The following is a 22,100-nucleotide window of genomic DNA, read 5'->3' on the forward strand; positions in this document are numbered from 1 at the left end:
CTGCCCTTCCCCAAATCCACCCAGACAGGGCACCAGCCGTGAGGAAGGGAAAACCAGTCGCGTGACCCACCCCTGGCTCAGCCAGCTCTGATCTCCAAGCAAGCGAGAAGAGGATGCCAGGGTGGAGGGCAGGTGGCAGCAGCCCGCTCCCATCCCGTGTGCTCATGGTCCAGCTGATCAGTGCAAGTAGACTGGTCTCACACTTCCACAGACCTGGTGGGAACACAGAGACCTCCCCATCCTGGCATGGAAGGATCTGTTTACCCAGGAATTTTGGGCACGTCTGCTGAAATTCCATGAACTCCAAAGATTTTTTGCAGCTGATCTGCCATCACTTTCACACAGAACAGCCATCCCGGCAGTGAGGTAAGAGATTGAAGTCAGAGTGGTTTGCAAGGTCCTGCTTCCCAAACCCAGGCAGTCCCAGGTCTGTGTGCTGCCTTACAGCTGTTCCACTTGCTGACATCTTCTCTCCTATGCACTTATATACCCATTACCATAGTAACCAAAGTCCTCAGAACATATAATGTAATTTTTTTATCTAATGTATTAGCACAAAATTATTAAGGTTATAAAGGCAGGCGCTCCAGAATTAGAAAGTGTCAGAACTCAGCTTGCCATCTCCCTTGTCAACCCATCTTTGTTTGCTGCCTCCTCCTCATCTCCCGGGCTCCCAAGTCACCTCTCCTGGAGACTTCCAGCTCCATTTCGCCCCCAGCTGTAGCTCCTTCCTCTCTGATCCCTCTGCTGTCCCAGTCTCACTATTCCTCTGTCCCAACATATTCTTCTCTCTCCTCTCCCATCTGACTTTTATAGCTCCTGCGCTCACACCAGGCATCCTCCTCCTCCACACTGCCTGGGTGCTCTCCAGGAATGATTCACAGAACAAAGGACACAGATTCCCAACAGTCTAGGAACGGCAAACAAGAGGAGCCTCTCTTGCAGGGCAAAAGTCCTTCTGATCTCCCGTAGCCCAGGGCTGGAGTATCTTCAGCTGCTCTCAGAGGGTAGCAGCCTACTCAGCACTCAGAACAGAAGAACACCTCAGCAATGCACAGTACTGGTTCACCTCTTACCACTGTCACACATGGCTCTGGAAGAGCATCCCACAAGCACCAGTAAAGAATAAACCCCTCTGCAAATACAGAGACAGGCTCCCTCCTGATGAACCTACAGAAAACAAATTAACACTTACGCTTTACCTGCCTATATTATTGTTTTAAATATATACGTATATAAACTGCTAGGAGAAAGACACGAGCACAGAGTGCTCCAGTGCTACGTTCTCTCTGAACATCAGCACCTGCAAGGACAATAGAAGTGCAGAGTAGAATCCACTGCAGTGGAACACATCAGTAAATTCAGCAGATCTACTTCACTGAAGGTCTACCAAAAAGCCCATTAAATCCCAGACTTGGGCATCCTATTGCTTGATTGCCTCTCCTCCAGAAAGACAGGCTAAGTTAATATATTATTGTGCACATGCAGAACGGAAATCATAGAATCATGGAATGGTTTGGGTTGGAAGGGACCTCAAAGCCCATCCAGTTCCACCCCCTGCCGTGGGCAGGGACACCTCCCACTGGATCTGGTTGCTACAAGCCCCATCGAACCCGGCCTTGAACATCTCCAGGGATGGAGCAGCCACCGATGCTCTGGGCAACCTCGGCCAGGGCCTCTCCACCTTCACAGGAAAACATTTCTTCCTAAGAGTTCATCTCAATCACTCCTCTTTCAGCTGAAAACCATTCCTCTCATCCTGTCTCTGCACTTCCTGATCAAGAGACCCTCCCCAGCTTTCCTAAAGCCTCTTTCAGTACTGGAGGCTGCTCTGAGGTCTCCCTGGAGCCTTCTCTTCTCCAGGCTGAACAACCCCAACTCTCTCAGCTTGTCCTCATACAGGAGGTGCTCCAGCCCTTCAACCATCTTCATGGCCTCCTCTGGAATCACTCTAACAGATCCATGTCCTTCCTGTACTGAGGACTCCATCTATACAAATGATTACATCTTTTCCCAAAAACCTGCTTTCAATAAATTATCTGGCTCTGTTCTCGTTTTGGCAGTATTACTAATTGTCCTGAATACGAGGGATGAAAGAGGTAGGTCAGCACCTGTACCTGAAGCAAGTAGTTGGAACAATGATTCAGAAACAAGAGCCACAAAGTAAATTTTGATGCCTAAGGTCCATCCTACCTAGGCTGGTTCTTACTGGGAGTATTTAAAAAGATTTTTCTCTTGTACATCAACCTTCCAGCTTCCAAGCAAGAAATACAGCACTTTCTTCTAGCCTGAAGAGACGAAGAAAGCACTTCAGTTGCTTGAATGTACCTGGGTAAGCGCTGAAGCATTTTAAGCCTGAAAAGGCAATTTCAGCTCAAGCAGGAACACATCCATCCTAAATGTGACAGAAAACTATAATCGGAAATTGGTCTCTTCCAATAGCACAGATCCAAACACCTTTCTATTTCACAGGTTCTTTGTGTGCTCGCACACAAAGCCGCTTAATCTGGCCGTTCTCAGCAATCATTCACAAAAGCAAATGAATGAAAAAGAAATAATCAGCAACCATCTCCACTCCTGGCCTTTAGTTGAGGGGAACAATAATTTGATTGCTTCAGTAGATGGACAGAACTGTTTTCTGTGCCTTTAAATAAAAGGTTAATTGAGATACAGCAGAACCTGCTCTGACTTGGGCTTTCTGAGAACAAGGTTGTCCTGCCTGTTCCAAGGACTTTGGCCTCGGCTTCCGCATGAGGTGAGGCAGGAGCCGCCAATGGGTGACTTTTCCAAGACCTGATCTTTCAGAGACACAGTAAAAGAAGCGTTGCAAAGAAAAAGCCAATTAAAATAATCTTATACCCCTTCTTAAGAAGTCACTGCTGGCAGAGATCGAGCTCAGAGGCCTTTGTCTCGACCAGCACAGCAGCCTGCACCTCCCCGGATGGCAGTGGTGGCGGTTGTGAGGAGTCTCCAATCTGAGGACAAACAAGGGTTTGGACGAAGCTAAACTGCACTGAGAGTCACACAACCGTGCCATCGAATGAAGGATGGTAACGGGAGATGATAAAAGCTCCTGCCCAGAACCGCAGCCACATGGCACAGCTGGAGCAGGATTAGGCAGCACAGTCTGAAGGGCTTCCCCAAGCTGGTCTGCAGATACGCAACACAGGGCACTGGCTCTATCGAAATGGAAGAAACAAAGCATCACAGGACAAGGACAATCACAAGAATAGTCCCAGGAGAGCAGAGGGACAGACGTTGCCCTAGGGACATGAGAAATTCTCAAAGATAAATCACCTGCTGGTTTACTTGGGTGGGTTTGGGTTTTTTTTTCCCCAGAAACTGGGCTTGGTATTCTCCACTTTCATTCCAGCAAATGGACAACTTGCACAAACCACGACGCTGTTCTCAGATGATGCCTCCCAGGGACTCTCCTATCTCCCTGGAGAGTTTATCAAACATTTTTAGACACAACAAGAGAAGCTGGCTGCTTTAGAGTTTCAATACAGTCACTGTATTTGTCCAGGTTCCCTTAAAATGGTTCTCTTCCTCAAACTGTTTAAGAATCCACCTCATACACAGCTACGGCAGGCAAGTCCTTACTCTGAGGGAGGAAAAAAAAAAAATCACAGCATTTTTCACTGAAATATTAAGAAAGCTCAAGGAATTTAAAAAGTAAAAGAGTGCATGTAGTGATAGGACAAGGGGGAATGGTTTTAAACTGGAGGGGGCAAGGTTTATACTAGACATTAGGAAGAAATTCTTCACAATGACATTAGGGAGGCCCTGGTTGCCCAGAGCAGTGGTGGCTGTCCCATCCCTGGAGGGTTCAAGGCCAGGTTGGATGGGGCTTGGAGCCCCTGATCCAGTGGGATCTGGAACTGGATGGGCTTTAAGGCCCCTTCAAACCCAAACCATTCAGTGATTCTATGATTCTAATTAATCATAGTGATGGATGTTTAGATTTTTATCATTCCAGAGATATTTCATACTAAGAAACTATCAATTTTGCCCTGGTGAACTTACAAAGAGGTTCTCCTTTTGGGATGGAAGCCATGTTTTATTCTGGGGTTGGTGGCATTTAATTGTTGGTGAGAAGTAAAATACAATCACCTCTCTGAAATAAAGACCATTCAAGCTGAAAATCCTCAATCTGTGGTATCGAGAGGTTTTGTCCACCCAGATGGAAGGAAGCAGGTCGCAGCTCAGACCAGTGGTTTCAGAGCCCATAGAGTGAGGAGGACAGCTTTGCATGACTAATATTAGCCAACTGCAGAGGAGAAGACCACACCTGTGACATCTCCACTCACAGTTCTCTGGCATTTCTCAGGTCTTAAGCTGGATCTGGAAAAGCGTGGAAAGACCAGAGGTCTGTGGACGATAGGCTGCTCATCTCCCTTTCTTTTCTTTTGCACTATTTTCTCACAAGAGAATATTATCCAGCTGCCATAAATCACATATCGCACCTGACCTATGCTTTCATTACCAAGGCTTAAAAAGCACCTGATATTTTCTGAGTATTTAGCAGAGTTGCAATAAACATTATTACTGTAAAAACAAATAAACCTGTCCACGACCATCCAAGTTCACAACAAGAACAGAAAGGTCTGACATACATTTCTTCGGCCAACCAATGAATACACAGGGCCTGTGTTTCTTGAAGTTTCACTCGCTCTATAAAAATAAGGAGCAGTATTATTTACTTGATTTTACAATCTTCTATCCCAATATAATTCACATTTATCACAAGACCGAGTGTTAAACCTTTGCAGAAGAACAGCTAAGCCAGTGAATAACACAGTTATGACTGTTAGCATCTTTTGACTTGAGTGCTGGTCTGCACAACACCCAGAGAAGACGGGGCTGAAGGCTGCCTCTGCTCCAGTGGTTGCTTAAGAGGGAGATGTTATCACATTTCTCTCACATCCGTTTAGATTCCAGGAGATAAGCACCCACATCACACACCAAAAACCCATCCTGACATCCTTTTGGCAGCCAAGTACTTGAAGGGGTGCAGAGAAAGGAGCTCCTCACCCCTGGAGGCTGCCTGAGAAAGGCACTGGGAGGGTGGAACAGCTGAACAATACAGGCCATTGCTGCACTATCGCAGTCTGCACTGCATCTACTCCAGGGATAAATAAAATTCCAAACTCCACAATCTCAGAGGCCGTCAATCTCGCACCTTTTGTGAATACTAAATTCACACATACAAAGAACTTTCTCCTTTGTAGGTTCTGAAACATCTCACACACCGTTTCCTACCGGTAACTGAACAAGCAGCATAATTTCATACCTGCCAATTTGAAGGCTCTTTTTCAGCAGTTGGGAATAATGGATTATACCTTTTGTTTGCCAGTAGGAAGAGACAAATAAGAAAAAAAAGTATAGTTTCAAGCAACATTTCCCTTATTAAAAGAAGATCTACTTGCTGACTGCTCCTGCTGGCTGATAGACAAAGGGAAAGTCAGGTGTCCATTTCACAAGTTCTAAGGATGTGGGATTTCAGCTAGGAAAGCAGGACGGCCTCCTGATACCTTGGGCAGATACAGCCCTAACAACCACCCAGCAAACAGCGAGAGCTGCTCCCCTCATCCTGCATGCAGATCACTCATGCAGCCCAGCTGGACAGGGAGCTACCAAGAACTCACCACGCCACACCAGAAAACATTATTTACTTTTTAGATGCAAGCTATAAAGAGCAATCAAGAAGTAATTAAGGTTCTCGAACGCAACGGGGCAAAGAGTATCAGCTCCAGTGCTGCTTGCTGCCCAGGAGTTCTTAATACATCTGGACAGCTCAGAGACCACCTACCTATCCCCTAGCAACTGATACTGAGTGTACAGCCTTCAAATACCTAAAACCACCTCTCTGCAGGTTATTTTGCAAAGTCATTTTGAGCGAGGGAAAATCTAAAGCTCTTGTCTGCAAAGGAATAAGCCTGTCCAGATTTACACAAACTGCATTGTTCAATAGCGCTGTGAAAGCCGGCCGCTGCCAGGCCACGGAAGGGCTCCACAAAGAAGGAAGAACACTCAAATTTCACAGGCTTGAACAAAAATGACCCTGGTTATATCAGTCCTGCAGTTGGTTTTGGCTGCTCCCCTAGCCCTGGCCGGAGCCCAGCAGTAATCCTGGTGGAAGGCTGCTGTTGGTACTACCATGATATCTATGCAAACACCTGGAGCGTATGGGGCAGCTCCCTGGTGGAACCCAACACAAGGGTGACAAGAACTCCCTGTGCTGTGCTTGTTTAAATATCTCTAAAAGGGTAAAAAAAAAAAGGAGAGTACATTGAGAGAAAAAGACCCCTGAAACAAGGGCTCAGGTGTTTATGAAATGCCCATATATTTGCATCTGGCACATAACACGCATCACATCCTCCAGCAAGAGAGGAGGACATGATTTTTAAGAACTCGATAGTAAGAACTGTAAAGAAACAACTGTGCTGCTCTCGCTCTTTTTTTTTTCCTATGAAGCTAATTCCTGCTGTATAAAGTCAGCTTGAAAGCCCCTTTCAAAAGAAAAAAAGGGGAGGGAGGAGAGGAAGAATCAGATCTGCTTGTTTTTTTGCATTTGACATTCAGGTCTCGTCCCCCCGTTTTGTTTTCCTGGAGGACGCCGCGGCGCAGCCCTCGCGGAATGATGACATCACACCTATAAAAAAAGCACAACCCAAACAGGAGGGAAGCAGCTCTGCCTTCAACAAGGGCTCAGAACAACAGCTCTGCTGCTGGCTGTTACCTCCGGAACAGCTCAAACCCAGCATGTCCAGCAGTAAAGGATCATTCCCATCAGACCCTTGCCCTGCCCTGCCCCAGGCACTAAAATGAGGGAAGGCGACGGTGCAGATGCTTCCCAGGCCCAGCAGAATCAAGTTAAAAGCTGTTTAGTTACTGTTCGCCTATAAAGATAACTTGAACGCTACACTGGTTTATGCTTGTTTATGCCTGTTTTATTATTGTTTTCGAGTTACACAGGCAAGTGGTTTTCACTATGATGAAACAAAGCAAAGCATCACATGTTTAAGTTGCTGTAAATTGGAAACTGCTCTTATTTGGAGGTTTTATAAAGTTATTTCTTCCACATGAGGTAAACATTCTAAGAAGCATCTTTCCTGCAAAGCATGTGCCTACGCTACACCAGAGATGGAGGAATGGCGAGATGTGTATGCACACAGAAGGCAGCACCTGCCGAGGGAAGAAACCCACCTCTTGGCAGCAAAGAGGCATTCATACCTTGTCTGTATCGATTAAAACTCAGGAGAGGCCCATGCTAGAACACGTGTGCTGACCGCTCCATGTCACAGGGAGATTTATCCTTCATGTAACACCTGAACTCGACAGATCGACATGACTGGTTCAGGATTAAAAGGTTTTAAGCGAGAAACATCTGCAAAATCTTGAAAGCAAAGATGCTTCTTGGATGAATCTCCAATGATACGTGACCATCATCCTTGCTCCTAACAATTTATGACTTGATATCCAGTTGGCCACATGGTTCCACTGACAGCTAATGACCAGCACAGTGGTGACAAATCATTCAATGACTCCTCGCTGTGATTTTTTGGTAATTAAATATGAAACTAAGGAGACTACCATCACCACCTTTTGCACAAGCTGATCAGTATTAGCAACCTGCTCAATTCAGACAGAATACTAATAATTTCTCAAAGCAGCTAAACTAACACAGCCTCACTGTTACCTTAGGGACAATGCTCCAACATCAACCAATCAGGTATCCTGCTCAGATCCTGTCCAGAAAAACATTTCTAAAAGGTGCCATCTTACAGGATCTCTCACAGCTCCCCGGTACTCATAACGCCCGTTTTTACTGTTCATCATCTACCCTGAGAAATTCTAATTTAACAAATGGTTCATTCCAGATTCAACTGTGAAGCAGTTGAAGTCTTCTGTAGAGTCTGACTCCAGACTCCAAGACAGTGAAATGGTGGACATGGAATATGCTATTTACATGGCTCAATCTCCTGCCCCAGCAATTCAAGAGAAAGAAAACAAGACAAGCAACTGGAATGGATCAAAAGGAAGCAGTAACTCAACCCAGAAAAGGAATTTTACTCCAAAGTTTGAAGCCTGAGACCTGTTACAATGAGGCTTGCCATGTCCTGATGGGTTACCTCTGGAGACCAGTCAAGACAGACGGACAATGACCATCTCCTAATTTTCTATTTACATATTTACAGAACGTTTTTTAGTGGTGAGACAGTATGTGTCATGTCCTTAGAAATGCTAATCACAAGCATGAAATCACCTATAGAAAACTCCTAAATCAGCAGGTGCTTGATGCCTCCAAACCAGAAAATAAGCGGACGAATAGAATCACAACTCACACCATCCTCTCCTTCCACTCAGGCTGCTCCATACCACTCACACGAGTCTGTATCATCCTTGTTTCCCCAACACCTATGTAAACAGGCAGGTAGATTTTGCAATGCGCATAATAAGCAGGTATGAACTATTTCAAACCAGAACCAGCAGCATTAGTTCCAATGCCTAAAGAAGATCTCAGAGAAAACTTGCTACATTACATGGCAACACTGAACAAAAAACCCTCAGAAAACCAAGGTCCCAAAATACTGAGCGCTGCCACACAGGGACTCAAGTGTCAAGGTTCTTCTTGTTTTGGAGTTATTCTAGTTTAAAAATAATAACTGAAGCAACAAAATCCTTAGTTTTATTATTTCCCAATAAGTCCCAGTAATTCTACTGCACAGATATGCTTTAAGTAAATATCAGCTTTGTAAACCTCTCCACAGACAGTTAAAGGAGAACCAGGGCCAATGCAAGTTACTTGTGATGGGCTGAGCAATGGCTCGCTCTGCAACGCTTAGATTCCGACAGGTACAGGGGCTTGATGAGGCTCTTCCTTCCCAGTGCATCAGGTGGGAACACTAACAGCTAAACAGCAGTGAGACTTACACGCCACAATAACCAGACCCTTATGGAGATGTGAAATCCAGCTGTAGCAGAGACTGCACAAACAGGACACAAGGACACACTCTGCCTCCACAGATCTCTATAAAGATGTTCAAAGTCTCACAATTACATATACACAAGGATATTTTTTTAATCGGGTGATAAGCCCTCCATTATCTCCATGTGCAATTGTCTCCCAAAATTAAAAAAAAATAAGTTTGTTCTCCAAGTTCAGGGACTGATCCACAATGCACTGAAGGTCTCTTTCAGATTTACTTAAAAATAAACATTAAAATCAGCAACAAGTCACATCCTAGCAAGGGGTAACTGTAGCTGAAAGAGGAGAGTTTGAAATGATGTATCAGGAAGAAATGTTTTCCTGTGAGGGTGGGGAGGCTCTGGCCCAGGTTGCCCAGAGCAGTGATGGCTGCCCCATCCCTGGGGGTGTTCAAGGCCAGGTTGGATGGGGCTTGGATCACCCTAATCCAGTGGGAGGTGTCCCTGCCCATAGCAGAGGGTGGGACTGGATGGGCTTTGAGGTCCCTACCAACCCAAACCATTCCATGATTCTATGATAGTAACATGATATTCCAAAAGATACAGCCAGCTCGTTCACGAACAGCATCAAATTGCTATTATGATAAGAAAAACCTACATGGTGCTTATATGATGAAACAACAAAAACCAACCCCCGCATTATCAGTGGGTCAGCCAGACTTTTGGGAAGTGATCTGGGACAGTGGTGCTGTTGAACTTGGAGCCTGTGCTGCTCCACTGCATCCCACAGACAAGGCAGCAGCTCCTACGCTTCTGCTCCACAACCCAGGGGATTCCACTGTCCTGCTGGTCAGGTGTGAACTGGGAAACCAAGACACAAATTCTTCTACCTCTGTCTGCAGCTATGCCCAGCAAATCACTCCTCCACCTGCACTTCAGCATCCCCATCTTGTAAATGTGAAAAATAAATACGCATTTATCACTCGTTTGAAACACCTTGAGATTTATGGATGAAACTAAGAACAGAGAATTACTATTATTATCCTGCCAAGTCAGAGAGAAGTATAAAACCATCACATATGTAAGATAAGTAACCTATAACCCAGAAAAATTAAACTCCTATTTATGTATATTAGTATTTCATTTAGAAACTTATTGATATTAATGATAGTGATTTCTATTTGAACAGAAAAATATTTGTAATACCTATAAAAAGCAGAGTGATTTTACCAATTTATAGTCACTATATTAATTAATTTTCAATATCAGAGAGCGTAATGGGAAGACTACTTGAATGAGGATCACAAACCCTGGTGCTGGACCACTGTGGAAAGACTCCAGAGCCCCATTTGAGCCTGTCTGCATAATTACCAACTCCTGCAACTGGAAAATATGAGATACTTAAAACAACATGTGAATTAATATTTTAAAGAGGGGCTATTTAAGAAAAAGCAACAACCATCAAAATATTTCAGAAAACACGGGGACTTTTCCAAAATAATTTAAAAAACAGGGTGCCTGTTAAATCTTTTTCAATAAACTAGCAAGCACTTCTTCAAATGTTCTTTGTGATTAATTATGAGCTAGAGAAGGTAAATCACGTTCTTTATAAGTTAACTATTGTCATGTTAGCCCAATATCCAAAGCACTCTGCTTGCTGTTGTCAAATCAGGAACAAATTTTTTTGGGTTTGCAAACAAATTTAACACATCAGTATTGCAATGAAATCAGAAGTCATGGTGAGGATGAGGAGTTGCTTCTTCCGTAACACTTTATTTTGGATTAAGAGCATCCATATTGACCTTTCCTAAGGACAGGTTATTTCAGGGTTTGGGACCCTGCACTCCATCTTCCCAGTCTGCAAGCATGGAATTTTGCAGACTCTGGTCAGTCCACACAGGTAACTGATCTGGTGAGAATGCGGTCAGCCTCTGAGCTAGCAGCGCACAACACCTTCAGACAGCAGGAGAAGGAAATCTCTCCAGTGATTCTCACAACCCACTGGCTTCTGCCCAGGCATCTTTGGGAAGCCCTCCTCCCCCATCTCCATGGGCTCTACTCTTACTTGTACCTCTGAGCATTTGACCTGGCTTTTGGAATGGAGATGCTCTAGGATTCCTTTGCCTATGTATTGTCTCAACTGAAGGAAAAATAGTCTTTTCTACTCTCCTCAAAGGACAGATGATCAGCATTCAGATGGCTTCGCCTGCATTCTTGCCGCACAGCGGGCAGGTCCCAGCAAGAACCAACAGGAGGTTCTACCACACACCTCCAGCTGGAGACTAACCCAGTTTTAAACACTTCAAAGCAGGGGTTGGAGGGGGTTTGTGTGGAAAGTGAAGAAGGAAAACTAAGGCAAAAGCCCAGGTAAGAGTTCAGAGTTTGCCTTTATGACAATTAGCCTATAATAAAAACAGGGCCTGGCATTCTTAGCCTCCAAAACATATCATTATTTCCTTCCCAACTTTGATATGGACTCCTAGAAGCCAGCAAGAAGTTTTGTCAAGGCGTAGGCTTATCCTCTCTTAAATTAAAGTTGCAAACCCTCATAAAACCTCAATCGAAGAGGATACCTGTATACTAGGACTCACTGAGCAAGTATACAGCAGGGTCTGAACTGGTTCAGTTGATGCCAGAGAAACTCCTATCACAACAGTCTTTATGGGTAGCAAAGCCATAGTTAGTCCAGTACATAATTCTCAAGATAAGACTCCAAGATGCAAAGAGCAATAAAAAAAGCTCAAGGCGACATGGAAGAGCGGTGGATTTCAAGGCAGAAGATCATGTGCTGCGCACAGATCCCATGCTGTTTGAGCCATGAAGAGGTGAGACCTCACCTATGAGCATGAGGCCAAGTCCTACATAGACATTGCAGAGCAGGGTTTCACTAGTTCACTATCTAGGCCAAGAAATAGTTCTGGAACATATTTAACACAGTTTAATCGCATCAAATCACGCCTGGCGCAGAACTGATTTTAACAACTGCTTTTTTAAACAGGCAAAGCCAAAAAGCAAAAAAATCACAGCAAAGGGTTTAGGAAGAACACAGAGACAACCCAAACATTCAGAGTGGCAGCAAAGCCAGGCACATTCAAATCCCATGATCTTTATTCAGATTGGGTTACAAGGAAGTAGGAACTGGGAGGAGCCAGTGCCAATGACAACTGCAGGCCAGAAGTGAAGGAGAAACGTTGCACTGCCACCAGGACGCAGCTTGCAAGATCCCAAGAACTGCTGGTTTCCCATGGCGAAAGTTCCTGCGCTACTTACAGAACACCCGTGGCCTATTTGAGAAACAGCGTGAGCAAAAATAACCTCTCTTCTCATCTCCTCAGCTGGGGTGGGGAGCGATGGGTGCCAATTAAAAGGGGACTGAGGCGGGAAATAAGAATTGCATATAAAGAAGGGAGAGGGATGCAAAAACAACAAACATGTGCAATACCACATGCCGTTCTTTCCAAGAAATTCCAATATAACAGTTTGCTGGGAACAGGCTCATGCGTCTGTTATTGCCTTTGAGGAGCGGTATGTCAGGGAAAAGGAAGGATTGCTGGATGCTTGGAAAACAGACTGAACACATGGATGGGGAACAAGCCAAACACTGTTACCAGAAATGTTCCCTACCCTTTCAACATACTTGCATTGACATATTCCACTTTCCCATGCTCCTGGATCTCAAAGCTTTCCACAGGTTAGAAATCAGCCAGGCCAGAATAAACTGAAGCCGAACCAGCAACCCAACAAGAGGGACGGATCCAACAGGACCTAACACCTCAAAAACTGTGATGCTCAGCAGACAGCAGCAGGCCAAATGGAAGGAAAAGGGCTTTTTAACTTTAGCTGAACTAAGTGAAAGGCTAAAGGCAACTTTATTCACATTCTAAGAATTCAGGTACAATACACGTTGGCTTTCAGTCAAAAGCTGTAAGCAAGAACTTCTGAGATTAACATTAAACACCAAAATTCACTTTTCAAACATGGCTTGACATCACTGACACGCGGCAAAAGCTTCCAACCAAATCCACAGGCACCACTCACCCGCATTCGGACAGAGAGCTGCCCTGTAAACATGCTGCACTTGATGAGCATAAGAGAAAACTGTTTTTATAAAATTACATCTCATTTTAAAGAAAATATTTGCATGGCTGCAGCCAGGACTGTCGTAAGGGTCAGTGGGAGATCACAGGCACAGAAAACTGCAGAGCCTGCCAGCTTCTGAGGTCTGTGATTCTTACTCCTTTCCTCAAGGTCTAAGTTTTCCCCAAACCAAAACATTTCCAGCCCTTTCCATTCTAAGGACAATACTCGATATGTAAATCTCATGCTGTCACCCCATCCTGACCCCTAGAGAAAAATCAAAGCTGTCTCCAGCCAAGCAATACAACACGCAGAACCATCACCTACTGTCCATGCTTGTGAGGAAATCATCACCGCTGTAGCTCCTGTTGGGCTGTCCTCACTACGCCCCTCAGAGAAGGAAAACCTCCCCTCTAAGCTACAATGTAGGCATGGAACTAACTCTGCAGAGCTGGGCTCAGCAAGCTCCAATTAAAGTAGAGAAACTTTTCTGTTCAGATAAAACTTACTGCTGCTTTGGTGATTTCATACTGTGTTTACAGTGCCTACCTTGACTTCTCTGCTGGCAAAGAAGCCAAGAATTCACAGGATGTGAAAAAAAAAATAATTGTCAAGAGTAACAATGCACTAATTCTGACAAAGTATTAAAAGTTCTCAATGGTTTCCCCTTGGTAATTATAAAAACACTCTCATTCCAGGGATCACCAAATATTTGTTTAAAAGCTGCTTTAAGAAACCTTGTTTGGAGCAGCCATTGTGCTGTCTCATGTCCATTGTGTTTCTAGAGACCATCAGAAAGTATACCTTCCTCCAGGTTTTGTACTGTAAATGAGCACTCAGACAAGGAGGGAATACAGTCTAAAAGCCAACTGTGCTTTTAAACAGCTTTCCATCCTTCCCTCCTGTTTTGTGCACAATTTCTCCCCTTGGACACTTTGCACTTCACCTCCAATTTCAAGTTTTTATATTTTAAGTTCTGCTTTCACAGGAAGGGCTCTGCTTTGCAGCCCTGCACAGCTGAACACCCTCTGGAACTTCACATGAGGGGATTAGTGGGTTTCTGACCCTTTATCCATTGGATTTTGTCCAGTCTCTTCTTCACACAGAAATCAATGTACAATGAGCGACTCCTCAGCATGTTAAAGAACAATGAAAGCAAAGAATCCCAAAACCTAACTGCTACAAGTTTAGGAAGAAGTGGCACCAACCACCTCTGTGTCCAAACATTTCTCTTTGGACAAGCTGTGGTTCCATGGGAGCACGAACTGATCCCATCGCTGGCTGTGGAGCAGCCCTGTCCCTACGTTGTCTCTAGCATCACCCACCTAAGCACTGAGCCATTCCAGATCACCAAGCTGGCACAAAACTCTGCATTTTTCCCTAGGTGAGATTTTTACTGGTGTGGCTCAGCACAGGATCATAGACCAGAGCCAATGGAATGACATCCAGGGAAAAGCAGGTGGAGGACAGGACTGCACACCTAAATCAACCTGGAGCACAGCTGGAACTCACCAGTGAGCGCAAGATTGCACATCCTGCATCGTGTTGGTCAAGAATAAGAGTAAGACACATCCAGGAGTTGTAACAGCAAGGACAGCTTTCAGTCTCAGAAGGTTTTAAACCGTCCCTCTCTGCACTGCTGCGGGCAAGCTTGTCTCAAACATGACTCGCCAAGGGAGGACATCTGTGTTACTCAAAACTGAAACCTTGCCCTCAGACCCAGGATAACTTCCTAACGCAGACACGGTTCTAGTCCAGAGTTGAAGTTCAGCTCTTCCCTTTGTCCACATTCATGTAAGGAAACAAAATGAAAACCTTCACGCTACACAGCATGTTTGAACAGGTTACAAAAGCAATGGGCACCCATAACCACTGCAATTCAGGTGACAAAAAAACCTGGGTCACCACTGGTAACACCAAAGATTTTTATAGTTTCTCATGTACTTCAACATAACAGTATGTTGTTTACATGATTTTAATATTAACAGAAACACAACAGAAACGCTTCTACAAGAGAATCTTAGCAATTATACGATTGTTCTCCAAAATATATTAAGAATGGAATAAGACAAGTGATATTGAGCACAGCTTTCTTAGCACCCCTGAATTACAAAGAGAGCCAGATCAACCCTGAACATTTCTGTATCTAACAACTATACTATCACATAAACTTATACGAGGCATATTTTGCCAATGACAGTAGTCTCTACTTTAGGTCAGAAGTACATCTTTGCAGGAGCGACAGACAAGAGAGGCAACAGCAGTAGAACATCCAGTCTGCCTTTGCTAGAAAGAGAATTAACACTGGAAAACAGTAGTACCTGGAAACCACCTCAGGTTCCTGTTGCGCATTAAATGGTTGCATCAAAGTGGACCTCACTACTGCAGAGTCAGCTGCCCACAACATCTTTAAAACAAATCTCTGAATTTGCTGCCATATCTATTGTTCTCTACAGCCCATCCCTCATTACAGGAAATCTAATACTAGGATACATCTGAAGATGTAATTATTAGTGTGATATTTGCTTCTCTCCTAATATATCTCACCAAGCATAAAAACAGAGGCTGTGTTACAACTCATTGAAAGTACATTATTCTGGTGACAAAAACTGATGAATTATGATGGATGAGCACAGATGAAAGCTGCACAAATGAAAATGTTACTTAGAGGCAAGTAAAACCATAAAATTCTCCAGTTTCGCTTACACCAGGATTTAATGGAAGGACATACGAGAGAACTTTTCCCAACAGTCTAACTTGAGGCCTCACCTTATCTGCACATAATTTTAATGCCAACATCTGGTCCTCTACAGGCAGCACTTAATTTCAGCCTACTTAAAAAGAAAAAAATATCAAACTATCCAAGGAGTTTTTACTTCAGGCAGTTGTGTTTCAACAGGATTAAATTTAATTTAAGCCTTTCTACCAGAACCACTTTCTCTTCAGTGAGACACTCTTAACAGAAAAGAAAAACATTCCCTGGAGTTCAAAGGACAAACTCAGGTTCAAGTTTATCGATGTATTTGAGCCTACAGATAAAAGGAAAGGGAGTCCTAAAAATGGCAAACATTCCAGTCAGAACTAGGCCAGTGTTGTGGAGACTCTAATAGGAAGGCTCAAACCAATCGTTGATTAGGTTTGCCCTTGGACATAAGTAGCAAAAACTATGACATGCTCACTATGAACAGGCACAAAGGCAAGGGAAATGTAGACTCTGTCTCAAGAAAAATCTATCTAAAATCATCTTTATTGCAACAGAAGTTGTTATTCTGTAATCCTGAAATAGAAAAACAAACCTTCACAAAACAACACTTACCAGTTTTCCACCAAAATAGTGTTTTCACTATTATGATATCCTGTCTACTAAAGCTATTTTTCAGACACTGAAGCTCTTAACTATACCATTCAACATAAATATATATACATATATAATACTGGGGGGGTGTTTGGGGTGCGTTTCATTTGAAGCATTCCAACCTGATCACCTTTATCCAAATACATAAAACCAGAGCCATGTCAAATGCACTATAAATAGCATTAATAGTAAGGAATCAATACCATTCAAACCTTTAGGTAACATCTTATTAATCCGTCCTTGTCATGCATGGACACAGGGTCTAAGGGCTCTCCAAATGCAACAACCAAAGGTGAAGGACACAATTTGTTCAACTAGTTAACGCAACTGCTATTTAACCAACCCAGCCACTAAAATGTCACCTAATGAAATACTCTACACTGTGATACGCCGCAGAGACAAGCACGATAAACACACACGAAGCGTTTTTTTTTTCTCCAAGAAAACAAATGCAAGTCCTCCAGGCTAACGCCGTTCTGTCATTTTTTCCTCAGCCCTGGAAAGATCTACACTTGACAACAACCATCTTAATCCCTGCTTTCCCCCCCCAAGCCCTCGCACCGCGCCCAGCACAATGGTACAACCGCACGGTACAGGTATTTATTTATTCCTGCCTTCGCCGCCACAAAGGTGAACTCTTAAGGCTCCAAAGATCTTTGCAGCAAAGGAACGCTATTCCTGAAGCCGTCCCCGCACGCGGCTTGACGGAGATCCGGCCTCCATGAGATGTTTTAATCTGACACATTAAAATGGTTGGGAAACGCTATTTGGCTAACGGGATCGGCCGCCACATGCAGTGCTGAGGGGAGGCAAGAAAAGGTCTTTAAAATAGGTCACTTTCATCCAAATCCCGTACCAGCACCGAATAAAATGCTATTTACACTGAAAACTCACCACTTGGGGAGGAGCGAAGGGGAAAAAAAAAAAAAGGAGGAGGAGGAGGGAGGAAAGGAAGGATGGGAGCCGGGCTCTGCGGGACCCCAGCCCCTCGGGGGGCTCCGGGCTCGCCCCAAGGAGCCTCCGGGGCCCTGGAGACAAAAAGGGGCCGGGGGAGCGGCAGCCCCGCAGGGAGAAGGGGCCGGTGCGGCGGCCTGGGCCCGTGCTCGGCCGCTGTCAGCGGGGAACCTCCCGCCGCCCCTGCCGGGGAAGCGCCATTTCGCCTCCCCGAGCCCCCAAATTCCCAACCCCGAACCGCAACCTCGAGCCCGGAGCCCCGAGGCGGCGGCCCCGAGCCCCAAGGCGGTGGCTCCAAGACACCCCCCCTCACCACCAAAGCCGAGCCCCCATCAGCAAACGATGAGCCCCCAATTCCAAACTCCCATTCCTGAGCCCCCAGCCCCGAACCCCCTTTCCCAAAGCCTGAGCCCCCAAACCTCGAGCCCTCAGCCTCCGAACCCTGAACTCCCATCCTCGAATCCCGAGCTCCCATTCCCAATCCCCGAGCCCCCATCCCCAAATCCTGAGCGCCGAGCCCCCATCCCCAAAACCCCATCCCCAAACCTCAAGCCTTCCACCCCAAACCCCGAGCCCCCCCATCCCCAAATCCCGAGCCTTCAATCCGCAGGTCTTGAGCCCCAAATCCTGACCCCATTCCCCCCATTCCCAAGCCCCCTCCCCAATCCCCGGTTCCCCTCCCCGGCGCTGCCGCAGCGCGGCGGGGGAGGCACGGGCTCCCCCCTCCCGTCCCTCCCCCCCCCCGGCCTTACCCTCCGCCGCAGCCGGGCTGGCAGCGCCGGTCGGGCCCCCGCGGAGGAGGAGGAGGAGGAGGAGGAGGAGGAGAAGGAGGAGGAGCAGCGGGGCCCGGGGCGGCGGCCCCGCGGGGGGAGGCGCCCCCGGGGCGGCGGCGGGCGCGGCCCCCGCGGGTGCCGGTGCGCGGCGGGCACAAAGGCGGCCGCTAAGATGGCAGGGAGCGCCCCGCAGCACCGCCAGCACCGCCGCCCGGGCCCCGCCGGCCGAGCCGCGGCCAGGCCGCAGCGGGGGGAGACACGGCGTGCGGGAGGCCGTGCCTGCCTGCCCGCTGCGGGGGGTGCCCTTGGGGCCGCGCTGCGCCGCCTGCGCGCCCGCCGCCGCCTCCCCCGCCCGCCCCGCGCCGCACGGGACTCCGGCTGCGCCGCCGCCGCCGCCGCTCCGCGCTGCCCGCAGCCAGCGGCCCCCGCCCGCAGATCTCGCGAGACTTCGCCGCCCTCCGCCAACCTCCCTCCCTCCCTCGCACCGCGGGGGGCGGTGGCGGGAGGGGAGGGGGGGGCGAGGAGGGGCGGGGCCGGGGAGGGGTGGGGGTGGAGGGACCTTGTGGGGGGAGAGGGGAGGGCAGGGGAATAAGGGAGGGGGGTGATGAGGGAGGGGAAAGCTGAGGGGGAGGAAGGGGAAGGGGCATAAGGGAATGGAGGAGAAGAGAGGGGAAGAGGCAGAGGGGGGATAGGGGAGACCTGGAAGGAGAGGAGAGGAGGGGAGAGTGAAATAAGGGAGGAGGGGGAAGGGGGAGAGGAGGGTAGGGGTGAGGGATGGGGCAGGAGGAGAGGAGGGGGGCAAAGGAGGAGAAGGGGACAAGGAGGGGGGCAGAGGAGGGGAGGGTGGGGAAGGGGCAGAAGGGAGGGTGGGCGAGGGGAGGTTGAGGGAAGGGAGGGGCAGGGGATGCTGAGGAAGAAGGAGGGGGGAGAAGGGGGTGGTGAAGAAGGGGTAGGAACCAGAGGAGGGGCAGTGAGGGGCAGGGGTCGATGAGGAAGAAGGAGGGAAGAGGGGGCATTAGGGCTCAGGGATAGTGAGGAAGAGGAGGGAAGGGGGGCAGTTAGGAGCGGGAAGGGGCAGGGGATGCTGAGGAAGAGGAGGCAGTCAGAGGCAGGAGTCAGTGAGGAAGAGGAGGAAACCGAGGCGAAAAGGAAGGCACAGAGCTGTAGGTTAGGGCCTCCTGGGGAGGAGTGGACCAAGGAGGGCAGTCAGGGGCAGGGAATGGTGAGGAAGAGAAGGGAACAGGGGGGCTGGTGAGGGGCAGGGGACAGTTAGGGGATGCTGAGGAAGAGGAGGGAAGTTAGAGACAGGGTTCAGTGAGGAAAAAGAGGGAACATGAGGGGTGGGAACAATGAGGAAGGGACCAGGAAAGTGACAGGAGGGACCCATGGGAGTGGTAGGGATCTGAGGGAGAAGGGGTGTGTGGGTGAGGTTGGCGAGGCCATAATAGCTCAGTGAAGAGAGGGCAGGCTTGAAGGGGAATGGGGAAACTGAGGAAAGGCAAGGGAGAGCTTGGCTGGGGAGGAGAGGAGAGAAGGAGGGCTTGGAGACATGGCAGGTGGGTCCTGGGCATGGGTGGGGAGGTGGAGGATGAGGGACCTGGAGGCACAAGGTGGTTTGTTGGGAGCAGGTGAGGCAGAGGAGGGTTGTCTGGGGACAGGCCAGCTGAGGGTGAGGGCACCCAGCCAGTGGAGATGCCCTGCTGGCCAGGAGCAGCTCGGCTACAGGCAATAATCCCTGGAGGTGGTAGGTGTCTGCTTGTGCTGCTTCTTGTACAACAGGCCTGACCAAATGGGTGCTCTTCAGACTGTCGGACCTTGGCCAAACTGTAACTGGTTTAGGGCCAGAGAGGAAAAAAAAAAAACCCTCCTGAAGCGAGCACATGGCCTCCTGAGCTGGAGTCTTGGCTCTCAGTGTTGGGTTTTGAACTTGGTAGGTCGTTGAGCCTTTGTGTGCTCTGGTATCTCTGTCTATGAACTAGAGATAACAGTTGGCTTCATGCAGGGATTAATTATCGCGTCTTGTAGTCACGTATTTGTTTATTTGTTTTTACTATAGATTACAGCTGGAGGAATTCTAAACAGTCCACCTCTCCTTGTCATGGTGTTTAAGCGCATTGTGCTCCCATCTGAACAGAGGAAATCGCTGAGGTCAGTCTCCTTTGTGTTTATAGCTGCTTTCCCTTTCAGAAGTATGGGGGCAGAGAATCATCAAAATAACAATTTGTACTGACATCCTGATAATAAATGAATAGAAACAGTTACATAAGACACAGAAGTTTGTAAAAGGTGTGTTTGTAGGGATTGCTTCCACTTTTAAATTCACGATTATACCTGAAGGGACAGCGTTCTCACTTATGAAGTACCCTGCAATTATTAAGGGGTTTGAGGTGTCCCCAATATGAAATAACACAACTCTGTAAACTCCGTGTTAACTGATACCGCCGAAATAAAACAAGCAAATCAAAGTTCCTTCCTATTTTCCCGTAAACTAACAGGTATTTTTTACCATAAGAAGAGTTTGCATCCAGCAGGCGTTGAGGATAACCCTCGATACTGTCGAGCTTAACTTTGCATTTACATTTAGACAAGCAGAGCTATTGGGGACTGTTCAACCTGGAATGGGAGAAAGCTGAGAACAGAAGTTGGCTGTAAGAATTGTGGCCCACGTCTAGCGTTTTGCAGACTTGTCATGTAGTGGTCTGATACTTTGCCTTTTCAAATCCCAATAGGAACATTAAGACAAATGTGGATCACTTCAAACATATGTTGTTGTAAGTATTGAGAGAGGCAAACTAAAGGTTTATCTGATTATCTCAACCTTGAAGTTGGCAGCTATGACAGGAAACTTGGTTTCATTCATCTGCCAAAGATATTTGTAGCGTATCGTTTGGGAAGTTAAAAGGCATTTTTGTAATGGCACAAAAATAAAACCATCCACTTTCTGAAACTACAGTTTCTGTCTTCTAAAATAATATGGGTTTGGAGGCATGCTTCTGGGGGAATTAAGGACGTATTGGAAGAGTAAATATTTGTATTTTCAAATGGCAGAACAATGGTGTTTAACACAAATCTGCTTAGCATGGCCCATCACTATAAATTTGTTCCTGTACTGGTTTTGTCACATTAGTGAGTATCGTTAGCTCTCGCAGATGGGAGAACTGAAAGGAGCAGTAAGAGGGAGTGATCTGCCTGTGGGGTCGTAAGGTGGAACTGAGAATCAGGTTTTTCTGAATCTTGATCTTGTACTTCTTCCTGCAGACAAATTGCCTTTAAAGTTCATGAATTATGAGAGTAAAAACCTCGGTTAGTGAGATTTGTGGAGCTAACCCAGCACACACCAGCTGAGTCTGGGCTTCAGGTCTCTGTGTTACACATATGAAAAGATAACGATGGCTCTAGGTAAAAATCCTTAGAGTCTCTTAACAGTGGCTGCAGAAGAATGTGAATAATGCTTAATTACTAACTACCAAGTATTTTATTTAGATTATTAGATCTGTGTTTGATACGTGTTCAATGATTGCTCTGAAAATAAACAGTATCACTGTGGCCCACCAGGTTAGAAAGAGTCTGCTTAAATTCTGGTGGAGCAGACAGTATGAAAACTGTGATGTTTATAGTCACCAGCTAAACAAAATAGGCACATTTAGCATGTTTTTCTAGACCTTTGCTCTTCGGCATCCTCTTGCTGCCTTCTCAGATGATCAGAGTAGGCATCTAAAAAGTTAAATTAGTTTAGCTTAGTTTGCTAATTTCCCAGTGCAAATCTAGTTCATTTAAAGAAGAACTGAACAGGTTTATGTGTGTCTGCATCTGGGATTTACACCAGTTCGTCTATCAGATAGCTATAAGTTAATTCCGGCTGGAGGAGGTGCCAGAGCATCAATAACAAATTGCCTAGCGGTTCAGCTGGCAGGCAGAACTGGTTTCAACATGCTGTTCCCAATGTTCTGCCGCAGAGCTGGTCTTGGGGTAGACCTGTATGACATTGCAGGACCTTTAAGAGCATGCAT

General features: G+C 46.6%; 2 protein-coding genes across 9 annotated transcripts in view; one reads left to right on the top strand and one right to left on the bottom strand.

The window, feature by feature from the left end:
* Positions 1–18,209, bottom strand: part of TAOK1 (TAO kinase 1) — a 70,990-nt gene extending 52,781 nt beyond the window's left edge. The window contains exon 1 of the mRNA XM_054084629.1: positions 18,070–18,209. The gene's annotated coding sequence lies outside the window, so the exon portion shown is untranslated. The remainder of the gene's footprint in view (positions 1–18,069) is intronic.
* A 1,250-nt stretch (positions 18,210–19,459) lies between these two features.
* Positions 19,460–22,100, top strand: part of NUFIP2 (nuclear FMR1 interacting protein 2) — a 44,902-nt gene continuing 42,261 nt past the window's right edge. For 3 of the 8 annotated variants that reach the window (XM_054084732.1, XM_054084730.1, XM_054084726.1), the window contains exons 1-2: positions 19,653–20,020; positions 20,147–20,238. The gene's annotated coding sequence lies outside the window, so the exon portion shown is untranslated. The other 5 variants (XM_054084733.1, XM_054084729.1, XM_054084728.1 and 2 more) reach the window with 3 other exon arrangements.

Source organism: Cuculus canorus, chromosome 20, assembly GCF_017976375.1.
Source record: "Cuculus canorus isolate bCucCan1 chromosome 20, bCucCan1.pri, whole genome shotgun sequence".
Taxonomy (NCBI): Eukaryota; Metazoa; Chordata; class Aves; order Cuculiformes; family Cuculidae; genus Cuculus; species Cuculus canorus.